This window comes from Protopterus annectens, chromosome 3.part0 (genome assembly GCF_019279795.1).
Source record: "Protopterus annectens isolate FY-2018-M chromosome 3.part0, PAN1.0, whole genome shotgun sequence".
NCBI lineage: Eukaryota > Metazoa > Chordata > Ceratodontiformes > Protopteridae > Protopterus > Protopterus annectens.
In genome coordinates this window covers 516938236-516951196 of record NC_056731.1, presented here as the reverse complement: position 1 = coordinate 516951196, position 12961 = coordinate 516938236, and the positions used below count along the sequence as shown (strand labels likewise).

At 35.4% G+C, this 12961-nt stretch overlaps 1 pseudogene; it reads right to left on the bottom strand.

Moving 5' to 3' along the window:
• Positions 1-1780: 1780 nt before the first annotated feature.
• Positions 1781-1911, bottom strand: LOC122797419 (annotated as a pseudogene).
• Between the last annotated feature and the right edge of the window lie 11050 nt (positions 1912-12961).

The window sequence follows — 12961 nt, the reverse complement described above, 5'->3', positions numbered from 1 at the left end:
ATAACAGGTTTTGCATTAGCATGCATTTTCTAAAGGATATGAAGTCTAGAACTGAAAAGTCTATCATTATTTATTGAGTTCAATCCTCGGTCATTTGCCAGAAAACCACAAATTGTTTAGGAACAGGAGAAAATTTTGAAGCAAAAATCTCAACATTTTGTGAAACTCAGGACAGATGAAAGATATGGTTGCATATCACATGGTGTGTGTGTGTGTGTGTGTGTGTGTGTGTGTGTGTGTGTGTGTGTGTGTGTGTGTGAGTGAGTGAGTGAGTGTGTGTGTGTGTGTGTGTGTGTGTGTGTGTGTGTGTGTGTGTGTGTGTGTGTGTGTGTGTGTGTGTGTGCAATACAGTCTTGTCACAGGCTTCAGTTGTCAAAAGTAGTGTCAGTATGTGCATGCATGTCTGAAAAACAAATATCATCAATTTTATCTTTGGCTGCCCATGGTATTGGGAGACAGTTTATAACACTTCTTAATATGAGTAAAATGGTTACAAAGTAATTGTTTTTCAAAAATAAGGAATGAAATACATCATAGAACATCTAGACCCTCAGGACTCCTAGTGTCCGTCAGATACCCAGAATCCTTGGCTTTATAAGAAGATTTTGATACAGGCTAAGTAGCGAGGTTCCTTCCTCAACAACTGTCCTGGGCCCCACCTAGGCTAATACCAGCCAGAGGTATACAGAGCACATCACTAAAACTTGTCTAGGAACAGTGTACTCTGTAGGAGTAATGAGTTAGAATACATTAAAATGACCATTATTTTTCTTCACTTTCCTTGCAATCAAACATCAGACGTGTGCAAGTAACTAAGTTTTCATAATGTTGGTAAAGAGATATGCTGATGTGATTTCTATATGTGGGTGGCAATGATTCCTTGTGTATTGTATTTTTACTTTTCTACACAGTTTTGAGACTTTGGAGTTAGTATATTTAAGTACGGGGTGGGAGACAAATCCTCCCACGTGGGGGTGGGGTGGGGGGTTCCCCTACAAAAAAGTGTTTTTGAAACATTTTCCCTTGGTTCTTTGTGACTGTACTACATTTCAGTTATTTTGAATTCATTTCAATGGTCTTTTAGTGAAATGGTATGGTCTTTCAGCCATTTTTGACTAAGTGAATTATTTTTTCAGTGAAATGGTCATTCAATGAATTGTTATGAATCTGCATATATATATATATGTATATATACACACACACACACACACACACACACACACACACACACACACACACACACACACACACACACACACACACACACACATCTTGCTGCAAGAGGTTTAATTATATTGTGTATCCACTGCATTGGACTTTCCTGGCTTGTGGAGATTCTTACATATTTTGAATTTCTCAGTAATCTGATGTTACTTTTTTGGTGGACTTCATGGAAATTGTTTTACAGGACAATTTCACGTTTCTTGATCTGACCATCAGTGCTTTTACTTTTAGCTGACTCTGATATCAATTAGGTACACATAAGTTGGCTGTCTTATGTATTGCAGCAGAAATCTGACATATGTGTTCTTTCATTTATATCCCAGTCTAATACCAAAAGGTTACACAGAAAGCTGCTCTGTTTTTGCTCAGGGTGTGGAGAGGCAAGCACTATTCATAAATTTGATGTATTTATTCTGACAAGGTTTGTTTTCTCCATTCATTAGGTACTAATGTTTAGTCAGCTTTGCATTAAGCTTTGAGCATAGCTTATTTTTTACTTGAAAGAACAAAGTAAAACTGAACATATTGTATTAATTATGATTTTGATAAGGCTACTGTTAATTATGCAGCTGAGTTTCCCACATTTGGAGAAATCACAGTGGTCAGCCCAACCAAAGTACAGTGAAAGATCCTCACTCTGGAGAAATCACCTTCTTTATCTTGGTATTCTCTGCACCAGGTAAGCATCAGGATTGGATCAAAAGATTAAAAAAGCTCTAAAGTGCACCTCAGAGTTTCTAGAACTCCATGGGGTCACCATAAGGGGAGTAGCAGCACACAGATATCTGACTTAATTCACTTACTTCTTCTGCATTTACAGTACAGTCTTAACCCACTGAGTCTGTTGAAATGTTTGGGAAAAGCTGAAGTATAAGATAAAGTGTAAAAGAACCAAAAAGCAAGAGGCCAGGATGGAGGGAAACACTGTGACATCACAGAGTCCTTTGTTCAGAGCTCCATTTCACCTAAGGCTGGCAACTGGATATGTGATGTGTGTGTATATAGCCAATAAAGTGACTAGAGTGAATGGAGTCTAAGGCAAGTTCTGAATAAAAGTGACTGACCCCAGCTGTTGTCTGAGCATAGGTAAATTGTCTTTGAGTCCCAGACAATTCCAGTTAGCCCAACCCATTCATTTGGTTCCTAGCCTAGTCAAGGGAAGGGTCATCCAATATGCAGAACTAACAGCGGGCTTGTTTCTGTCCACTCAGCTCTCACTACTGGGTGAGGGGATGGGCCAATAAGTCTTCCCGGGCAGAAAAAAAGTGGCTATATTGCTCTAGCTTGGTTTGCTACAGAAGTCTTCTATCTGTAATTTTGAAATGTGAAGACCTTTTTTGTTGCTGTTTTTGCTCCTCACAATCATAGGTGAGCCAGCTACAGCTCTGCAGATGTAAAAACATTGCCTTTCTTTAGCTTGTTCTGAAGGGCACTGTGCTAATAGGTGGCATTACAGTCACATCACATCTGTGACTTATGATCCCAGTTGTCATTTTATTTGTAATACTGTTAATATATGGTTTTAGCAGAATACATGAGATGCATTTTTCTTTTTACATGAGATGCATTTTTTTTCCTCTTGGTCACATACTACACAAAGCTACTACAAGAATAGAAGAATATTTGTGTACAGTGAGAAAAAAATATTAAGACTGCATTAGTTGGACATGCAGTCACATGTAGCACATATAAGTAAGCTGGAATAGCTGTAATAGGGTGTGATATATTCACCTGTCATGAATAATATTGGCAGGTTACAAATCTGCTAACACATGATTAACATTGTTTTTGTATTTATTTATTTGAATACACTTTTTAATTATTTGGATCCTTGTGTATCTTTTGTGTGGTTTACAAACTGTTTTTTTGGATTCAAGTACTGGCTGGGGCATGTGGTTCATGTCTTCAATAAGATTATCTTTATTTGTTTTTACCACTGACCCAACCAGAGAGATGGCAGAAGATGCTAATGCTATTATCGAATTGGATTATGTTCCCAGAAATGGTAACACAAGTTTGAATGATTCTAGACAGAGTACTGAAAAATTTTTGACTTTTTTGTATCAGCTTGAAAATCCTTTATTGGATAAAGAACAAGAAGTGAGTTATATCAATACCAATACTTCAGTCGATATAGTTTTGCTGAAAACTAAAATACATGCCATAGAAAATAATATATTTAAGTTGAAATGACAACAATATCAACATTTCCATCTAGAAGTTTGTTTGAAAGAGAAAATTGTGCCTAGGGGACTTAGAATTTTAGTTATGCCTACACAATGTAACAACATACCTGAAATGTTAGCTGAATGGCAACAAGTAAATTTAGAAAGCAGCTATAAATATATGCAACTATTGATTAAATATGCTACAAAAGAGATTGAAGCATTAACAGCTGAAATCATGAAGCAACATAATAAATTATTAGTTAATTTTGAGAGAAATATTGTAGAGAAATACCTAACTGAAGTTATGGACTCTGTGAGTATTTACGAATGCAGACTTTGTAAAATTAAGCTTAAAAAACTCATGAGAGATCGTGCAGATTCTGCAGCTGCTAATGTATTTACCTGGCCACGGTTTAATGCGCGATCCAATAATGAAGAAATTATATCCAGTTTTACTAATAGTAACATGAATGAGTATGCGTATAATGCCAGCAATAACAATACAAATGAACATTTTATTAATACCATCATTTCCGGAAACACGGAAAGCTCCACTTTTCAAAATTGCGTTTCCAATCCTCTGGGTGGTGCTATTAGCCTGAATCAGCAATGTAGCAACGTAAATGATGTCTCTGAACATGAACTGGTCAGAGAACATGAAACATTAGTGTTTGATTCAGGCGCGAGAAGGAAAAAATTTACAGTAACCGCCCAAGTGCATCACTCAGACAAACAGGAGCTAACTGTCGTATCTACTAAAAGCAATACTCCTGCAAAGTAAAATGAAAACAATGAAACAACTGTTTTTCACCTTTTTTGGGTTCCATAATATTTCCATTGTCTATCAAAGAAAAGAGGATATTGAATCAGCACAGATCACGTTCAAGAGGTAGGAATCCATTGAAACGGAAAATAGAAGGAGAAGCGAATGGCACACCAACATTGAAAAGACTTTGGGACAAATGGAAGGTTTAGTTTTGAACCTTTCCACTCACACATTATCTGAAGTTGAAATGTCATTATTAAAAAAGGGTTTGTCGTTTATTCCCACACAAAAGGTAGATTTTACTGAAATGTTTTTAGGTTTTAAGTTATTTGTTAGAAATTTGTTATTGAAATTGAATTTTAAAGACAAGAAGTTTACTAATAGCAATAACATATGCAAATTTAAGAAACCTAGTACATACATACCCAATGTTAACTGCCTAGTAACTGCATTTGAAAAATTATGCTTGGAAGATTTTTATAAACTACATCAGGATAATTCATGTAATAGGCAGAAAATGAAATATAATTTAACCAAACAAGAATACTTAGCATTAAAGAATCTGCAGGAAAATAAAAACATTATTGTCAGACCAGCTGATAAAAGTGGCCTAATAGTGTTATTTGACACTATTAGGTATAACACAGACATGTTGGAATTGCTGTCTAATAATTTAAGTTATTCAAAGATTTCTGATAAGAAAGTTGATAACATGATTAATAATGTTCATAGTAGATTAAGGAATTTATTACATACTCGATTAATAGATAGTAAACTGCTAGACTTTTTGATTGTGTTGAATCCTTTGTTACCCATCATTCAAGGCCTGCCCAAAACACATAAAGATTTGTTTAATCCCCCTTTACGTCCTATAGTAGCAGGTAGAAACTGGTGTACAGAGCCAGCATCTATTTTTATTGAGAAAAAACTTAGACCCATTATAAATGAAATTGAACATGTTCTGAGAGATACTCAACACTTTTTAAGTGATTTATTTTCATGTACTGAAACTCTGCAAATCACTGAGGAATTATTGTTAGTTACATTAGATATATTATCATTATTTACTGTGATTCCTAATGATGATGGATTACTAAAGCTAAAGTGTTTTTTACTGAGATATAGCGATTGTTCAAATAAAGAGATGGAACTATTGATTAATTTAGTAGACTGTGTATTACAGAATAATATATTTGTATTTAATGAATCTATCTACTGGCAAAAGCATGGCGTAGCTATGGATTTAAAATTATTTGTTAGACATTTGAATTTTGCTTTACATTTTAAAGGACAAACCCAATTTTTGGGGGGGCTTTCTAGATCTAGTACATTCAATCCGCCTATGCACCCCTCCCTAAAGGTATTTGAGGATCTGGTCGAGGTTGACTTAAGGAATTATTGTTCCAACAGAGTATATACTCCATCCACCAATTTAAACCAAGTGTCACTTCAGTTAATAAAAATGCTTAGAGAAGAAGATGTCCGGGTGATGAAACCGGATAAGGGTGGGGGCACTGTTTTGATGTACAATATGGTATATGATATGTACATTCACAACATGTTGCAGGACACTGAATGATACGAATTGATTTCCAGGAATTAGTTAAATCTAGCACATTCTAAGATCAATTTTGTGCTCTCTGACCATCTGTTACAGGGAGCTATTAATGAAAAACTTTTTAATTATCTTCATGTCAATAATCCAAGAATCCCAGTAATTTTTGGGATTCCTAAGACACACAAAGGTTTAGCACCACTGAATTTTAGACCAATTGTCTCAGGGGAGGGCAGTATAACTGAACGCCTAGGAAAGTTCATAGATTTTATTACCAAGAAATTTGTATCTTCTTTACAGTATGTGTGTAAGGATTTGTGGGATTTTCTCAAAGGTGTTCAAGAAAGGTTTTATAAGCCCAATTTACTAATGGCAACAATCGATGTAGTAGAATTATTTCCCAGTATTCCACATTTTATAGGTTTAGAATGGTTCAATGACACGTTAGTGGCTTATTCTGGTTTAGATTCTAATATCATTGGGTTATTGGTTGAGTTCATGGAGATTGTTTTAGATAACAACTTCATTTATTTTAATGGTGAACTATTCAAACAAAAGAAGGGTGTAGCAATGGGCACTGCTTGTGCCTCAAGCTATGCCAATATTGTATTGTATTACTGGGAGAGTAAATTTATTTTTTCTACACACTGGGCCCAACGTATTATTCATTACAAGTGATACCTAGACGATATTTGTCTATTATGGGATGGCACCCTAGAGGATTTTATGGATTTTATGAATTACATTAATTCTACCACACATTTTTTAATATTTACTTACAATGTCAGTAATGATTATTTAAATTATTTAGATGTAGTTCTTCTTAAGGATGTTAATAACCGCACTTTTCAGTCAAGGTTATACAGAAAAGCCTCCTTTTCCAACTCCTACTTGCATTTTGATAGTGGTCACCCTTTCTACCAGAAAAAAGGTATAATTAAGGGACAATTTATATGTGTATCGAGGATGTGCAGTAGCAATGAGTACTTTTTTGAGGAGGTGGATTTTTTGAAACAGCTTTTTATGGAGAGAGGGTACCCAGCACACCTGGTCAACAATTTAGCACAGGATGTCATTAACAATAGGGAAGTTATTTATTTTCCTTTATTGGGCAAAGGTATAGCACAGGATACACGAACAAAACCAATTGAGCAGTTTGATTTACATAATAGTTTTGTATACACTTTTTCTAATGATTCTTTGCAGGTGGAGCAGTCAATTTTGAGATATTGGTCCCTCTTAACACTCCATGACGATTTTAAACAGATTGTTAAGGAACGTCCCCATTTTGGTAAAAGAAGGGACACAAACCTTAAAGGTCTTTATGAAAAAAGACCCAGATTTGATAATAAATGTATTTTCCCAAGTCCGAGGTTCAAATCTGACTTGTAGTCAAGATCTGTATAGAGTATGTGCATGATGACACTTATGTGTTATATTTGCAATTTCCATAGTCTCCTGGTTTATGAGTAAAATGTGCCTGTAGATCATGCCACTTTTCTTAGTAACAAATGTTAAATAATAAACAGAAAATAAATATGCATATAAACTTACTGGTATTACATTATTTTACTTAGAACAGTGGATTAGATTCATAACCATATGCATGTGATACATCCACTATGCTGCAAACACATTGAAACTTGGTGTGGTACTCAGTGGGTGTCAAGACAGTGGGGTGATGTTAGGGATAATGTAATGTCAGTCAGGTTGTTGGAGCAGCCGTTTTACACATCGACAATGAGGCACAATTCTTTATGCACCTTGTCTGCAAAGTGATGGAGCAAACTGTGTCCCTTGTGCAATATATTTACAGGGGTAATCTGAAGTTATATGTGGATGCAAGGCAGCAAAGGGAAAGGAGACGTCCTGAATTCTGGAGGATAGCTACAGAATAGTGTATTCAAGTCAGTTGTACATGTAGTATACATGTAGTAGACATAAATGACTTGGAAAGTTTCCAGGACAGAGATGATGGCACTAAGGAGGACAGTGAGCACTCAGTTATGAAGGTGTGACATGGGCAGGTACAAGGCCCTAGTCATTTATAGGTTAAGGTGCAGAAGGAAAAATAATTACAGCACAGAAAGAACGTTAAGATAATTTTGTGAGCCCAGGTCAGATATGGAACATGCCATCAAGAAATCATCAGTGCAGAGTGCTCCTAGGGTTTTCTGATCATTAGCACTGTGCTGAGTAGAGCCAGATCCAGCACTTGTCAACCAAGACAGTCACCTAGGGCCTGCTGGCCTAGGGGGCTGCCACAACATTTACTTTGCAATTTAAAAAAATAAATGATACGTCTTCTTTAAGAACATCCTCTGCATCTGTATACACAACTCAGATTTACAACCCTGCATGTGCTGATGCACACGTCTGCTGTTGCTTCTTTGTTTCCATTGCTGTGTGTATAAGTGTGTGAATGCACACACCTGCAGTTTATACCTATCAACTGTCCCTGATTTTGACTCAAATTTTAACTCTTAATCCCTCCTAAAACTGGTGACTTTTGGAGGAAAGGTGGTGAATTATACAATGAATAATGACAATAATTAAGAGTTATAAACTTCTTTTACTTCAGAAAATGTGTATTAATTCATATGCAAGAACAATAGGAGCACCAAGGAATAGTAGAAAAAACAACAGCTGGATTCACCAAACACAATTTAATGCAAAATCTTTCTCTGTCTCTGACGTCTCGGCCTTAGCCTTCAAGGAGTACAAATGAAATAAAAAGCATTACACTTATATATACAATCAAACTTACTTAATTAGAGCAATTAAACAATTATACAATAATTAAAACTTAAACTAGCAGCATTTTCCAATTAAAATCCTCATTCAGTCCATTTGGAAACAAAGTCTTAAACTTTAAAATATAAATAGCCTCTTTATGCAGTAGCATTTGTTTGATATTCAGATGTTCATATTTATTATCATGTAATTGTTCTAAAATTGTTGCCTGTAACATCTTATAATCACCTCTATGCATTTCAGCGAAATGTCTGGCAACAGGGCTCTCTATTTTATTATTAGCTATGTCCCTGATGTGTTCCAAGAGTCTTACCTTAAAGGCTCTCTTGGTTTCCCCTATATAGAACTTTTGACAAGGACACATTAAAGCATAAATAACCCTCTCAGAATTACAGTGAAAAAAATTATTCGTTCTAAAAGGAATATTATTAATATATTCAAAACTAGGGACCACAAAGCTGCATGCTTTGCACTTGCCACATTGGTGGGTCCCTCTACTGTTGACATTATGAATCATTGTATCATTAGAAAAATTAAATTTACTTTTAACTAAAAAATCCTTGATGCTTCTTCCCCTCCGATATGAAAATTTCAAATTTACATTTAACCAAGGTTTAACATTACTCAGGGTACTGAAATAGTTCCAAAATTGCACAATTATTTTAATAAATTCAGAGGTAAAACACCCAAAAGTAGTGACAAAATACATAACCTCCTGCTCTCTTTGTCTATAGTGACATTCGAAAGAACCATCATTCTTATTATATGTAACATAATTCTTATTATGTGTCCCAGAATGTCCACACAGTCTCATAAAACTTTTTTCTAATATGGTCATATTATAACCTCTCATAGAGAAAGAATTAAACAACAAGTCAATTTCACTGTTAAATTCTACATCACTATTACATAATCTAGAAACTCGTAACATTTCTCCATATGGTAGAGATTTAATAGTATGTGGGGGGTGGCCACTAGAGCCATGTACATATTGAACTAAACCTTCAAATTTCCTATTTACCGATGTTACCAATTTATAGCCACTAGAGATATCCAGAACAACATCAAGAAAAGGCAGACGGGTGTCCATAATTAAACCATCAAAATCCAAAAGAAACCTATTGGATTTCAAATCTGAAATAAATTGATGGGCCAAAGACTGTTCCCCCTCCACCAAAAAAATCAAATCATCTACATATCTATAGTATCTAATCACATGATTCTGAAAAAAATTATGCTTATATATATATTCTAGCTCAAAAAGACCCATTGCTAAATTAGCATACATGGGGGCAAAAGAAGCCCCCATGGCTGTGCCCCGCTTTTGATGATACAAAGTATGATTAAACTCAAAAAAATTGTTGGTTAAAGAAAAATATGTCAGTTCAACTATAAATTCAGTAACAGGAGAGCTACCCAAAAAGAATCTCACTGCTTCAATACCAAACTGATGACTAATGTTCGTATATAAACTTTTGACGTCAATGGTTAACCAATACATATTTTTATTCCATTTGACATCACTAATTTTATTCAAAAAATCAAACACATTGGTTAAAAAAGAGGGCAATTTTTTAACATAGGGTACAAAATAGTTATGTAGAAAAATGCCCAAGTTACGTAAAAAATATTTACGCCCTGAGACAATAGGACGTCCAAAGGGTTTTAATAAGTTCTTGTGAATTTTAGGCAGGCAATAAAAATATGCCATACCACAGCCCTCCACCTGAAATTTATTCTTGACATCCTTAGTTTCAAAATAACCTAGCCTTAAACCCTTTTGTATAAGTTCATTATACTCAAGAATAGATGCATTGTAACTGATGGTATCACATGTTTCATATGTACTTATATCATTAAGATGCACCATGCACATGTCATAATAATCAATCAAGTTTAAAACAACAAGTTTATTGCCTTTGTCGGCAGGTTTAAAAACTATATTATTGTTCTTACTTAATGTAGTCAACATATTCCATTCCTCAAATGACATATTAAACTTGATATTATTCTTGTTGCTCATAAATTTATGATAACTCATCTCAATAGAGTGGTTGACCATTTTAACAAAATTGAACACTTCATGGTGCATAACATTAGGTATAAAATTACTATTCGACGGTACATTCTCCGTATTCAATTTGGCATAAGCATTAGGCAAATCATCCGATGTACATGAATAAAAACTATCAACTGAAGTAGAAAGACTAGAATTTGAAACATTTAACTCACTTTCACATTTCTGGTTGAAAAAATGCTTTAAATATAACTTCCTGCTAAACCTATATACATCCAATTGTAGGTCGTGGAGTCTTGAAACGACCGTGGGTATAAATTTCAAACCCAAATGCAGCACAGAAAGTTCAGTGTCATTAAATATGTAGCTAGACAAATTCACAACATAACTGTCTCTAATATTAGAGGTAGAGTTACCATTTACCTCTTTTGTAGCCACCCTGTCTGGATTGTTCAAGTGCCGTATGCTGTGAATAGTCCCGTTGGCGTTTCTGCCTTTGTGTGTCTCTCTGAAATTGTGGCTGTTCAGAACGAAAACTCTGCCGTAAACTCTCCGGTTGTTGAGCTGCTGGCAAACCAGGAAAGTCAGAATCTACCCCATCGTCTTCAAAGGAAGTATATCCATTTTCCGACGCAGATGCTGATGAATTATGAAAGCGTGTTGTAGCTGGTTCTTGTTGAAACCTAACGTGTTTGCGTCCTCTATTGCGATTGGTCCTTGACAAAAACGCCTTATTTAATTCATAGTCACGTAAGTTTCTCATAAGCTTGCCTTTCTTACGCTCTATAAGTGTTAATTCATATTCTTTCAATTTGTCATTGATTTGCACAAGAAAATCGTCCAAAAAAGACGTTGAAACACACTTAGATATGTCACCACAAAGTTTCTTAATATCTATACACAGTTCCTTCTGTTTCAGTTGATCCCGTTCAACTAAAATATGCAACCATTCTGTGACACAATTGTGGGCTGCAGATACCCACCGTTTATGAAACAAAATTTCCGAATCTTTGGAAAGATCAAAGGGAGTGGTGGGATCCTTAAACACCCTTAAACCTCTCGGTGTGGTCTCTGTATCTATACATCTTTGCAGTCCACAAATGTTGAAAAATGTTGCTGTTTCCTTTAACATTTTTTTCTCTAAATTTTCCAATAACAGTTTATGTTCAGCATTATCCGGTATAAAAGTTTTCCTACCAACACTGGAGAATGGATTAGGGAAGCGTTTCTTCCTGTCATCCTCCCACTTTTCCCATAGAGTATTGTTCTTATCAGTACCATTTCTATTCGGAAGTTGTCGCTCACCTCTTTCAGTAGAGTTACTTAGAAAATTATCAAGTGACAATTGACTGCCATCCATCGTGTCACGAAACACTCGTGGAAGATGTGCAAGGGAATCCGTCGACATAAGCAAGAACAACAGGAGCACCAAGGAATAGTAGAAAAAAACAACAGCTGGATTCACCAAACACAATTTAATGCAAAATCTTTCTCTGTCTCTGATGTCTCGGCCTTAGCCTTCAAGGAGTGCAAATGAAATAAAAAGCATTACACTTATATATACAATCAAACTTACTTAATTAGAGCAATTAAACAATTATACAATAATTAAAACTTAAACTAGCAGCATTTTCCAATTAAAATCCTCATTCAGTCCATTTGGAAACAAAGTCTTAAACTTTAAAATATAAATAGCCTCTTTATGCAGTAGCATTTGTTTGATATTCAGATGTTCATATTTATTATCATGTAATTGTTCTAAAATTGTTGCCTGTAACATCTTATAATCACCTCTATGCATTTCAGCGAAATGTCTGGCAACAGGGCTCTCTATTTTATTATTAGCTATGTCCCTGATGTGTTCCAAGAGTCTTACCTTGAAGGCTCTCTCGGTTTCCCCTATATAGAACTTTTGACAATTCATATGCTCTGATCAATGTTTTAAGGTAATAGCAATAATATTTCAAAAGTGTCCCTGATTGTCCCTGATTTTTTCTTGACTTGTCCCTGATTCTGTTGAAATTTGTCCCCAATTGGTTGACAGGTCTGCTGCTGTTGCTTGTTTCTATCCCTGTGTACATCAAAATACACACTTGTGCTTCTTCGTTTCTGTGATTGTAATTAAAACACCCAAGGTGTTCCTGCTGCTTTGTTTCCATGGACTAAAGCTGACAAGATCAACGTTCCATGCACGCGTGTGTGTGTGGGGGGGGGGGTGATATCCTAGTTAGGGATGGCAAGTTGATTAATTTGCTCATTGCTGCAGTCCTGTGTGTCCTCCTTTGGATAAGATGCCTAGTAACTATGAACCTGCTGTTGGTTTTCCATCCATTCCCTAGTCCATTACTGGCTTACCATTTGTTTTAATGTAACATAGGCAATTCATTCTTCAAGGGCAGCAGGCACTGAATTTGTAGATGAAACACTGAAATATAAAGTTGTTTGCCAGCAGCAACATATTCATTAGTTATAGATCT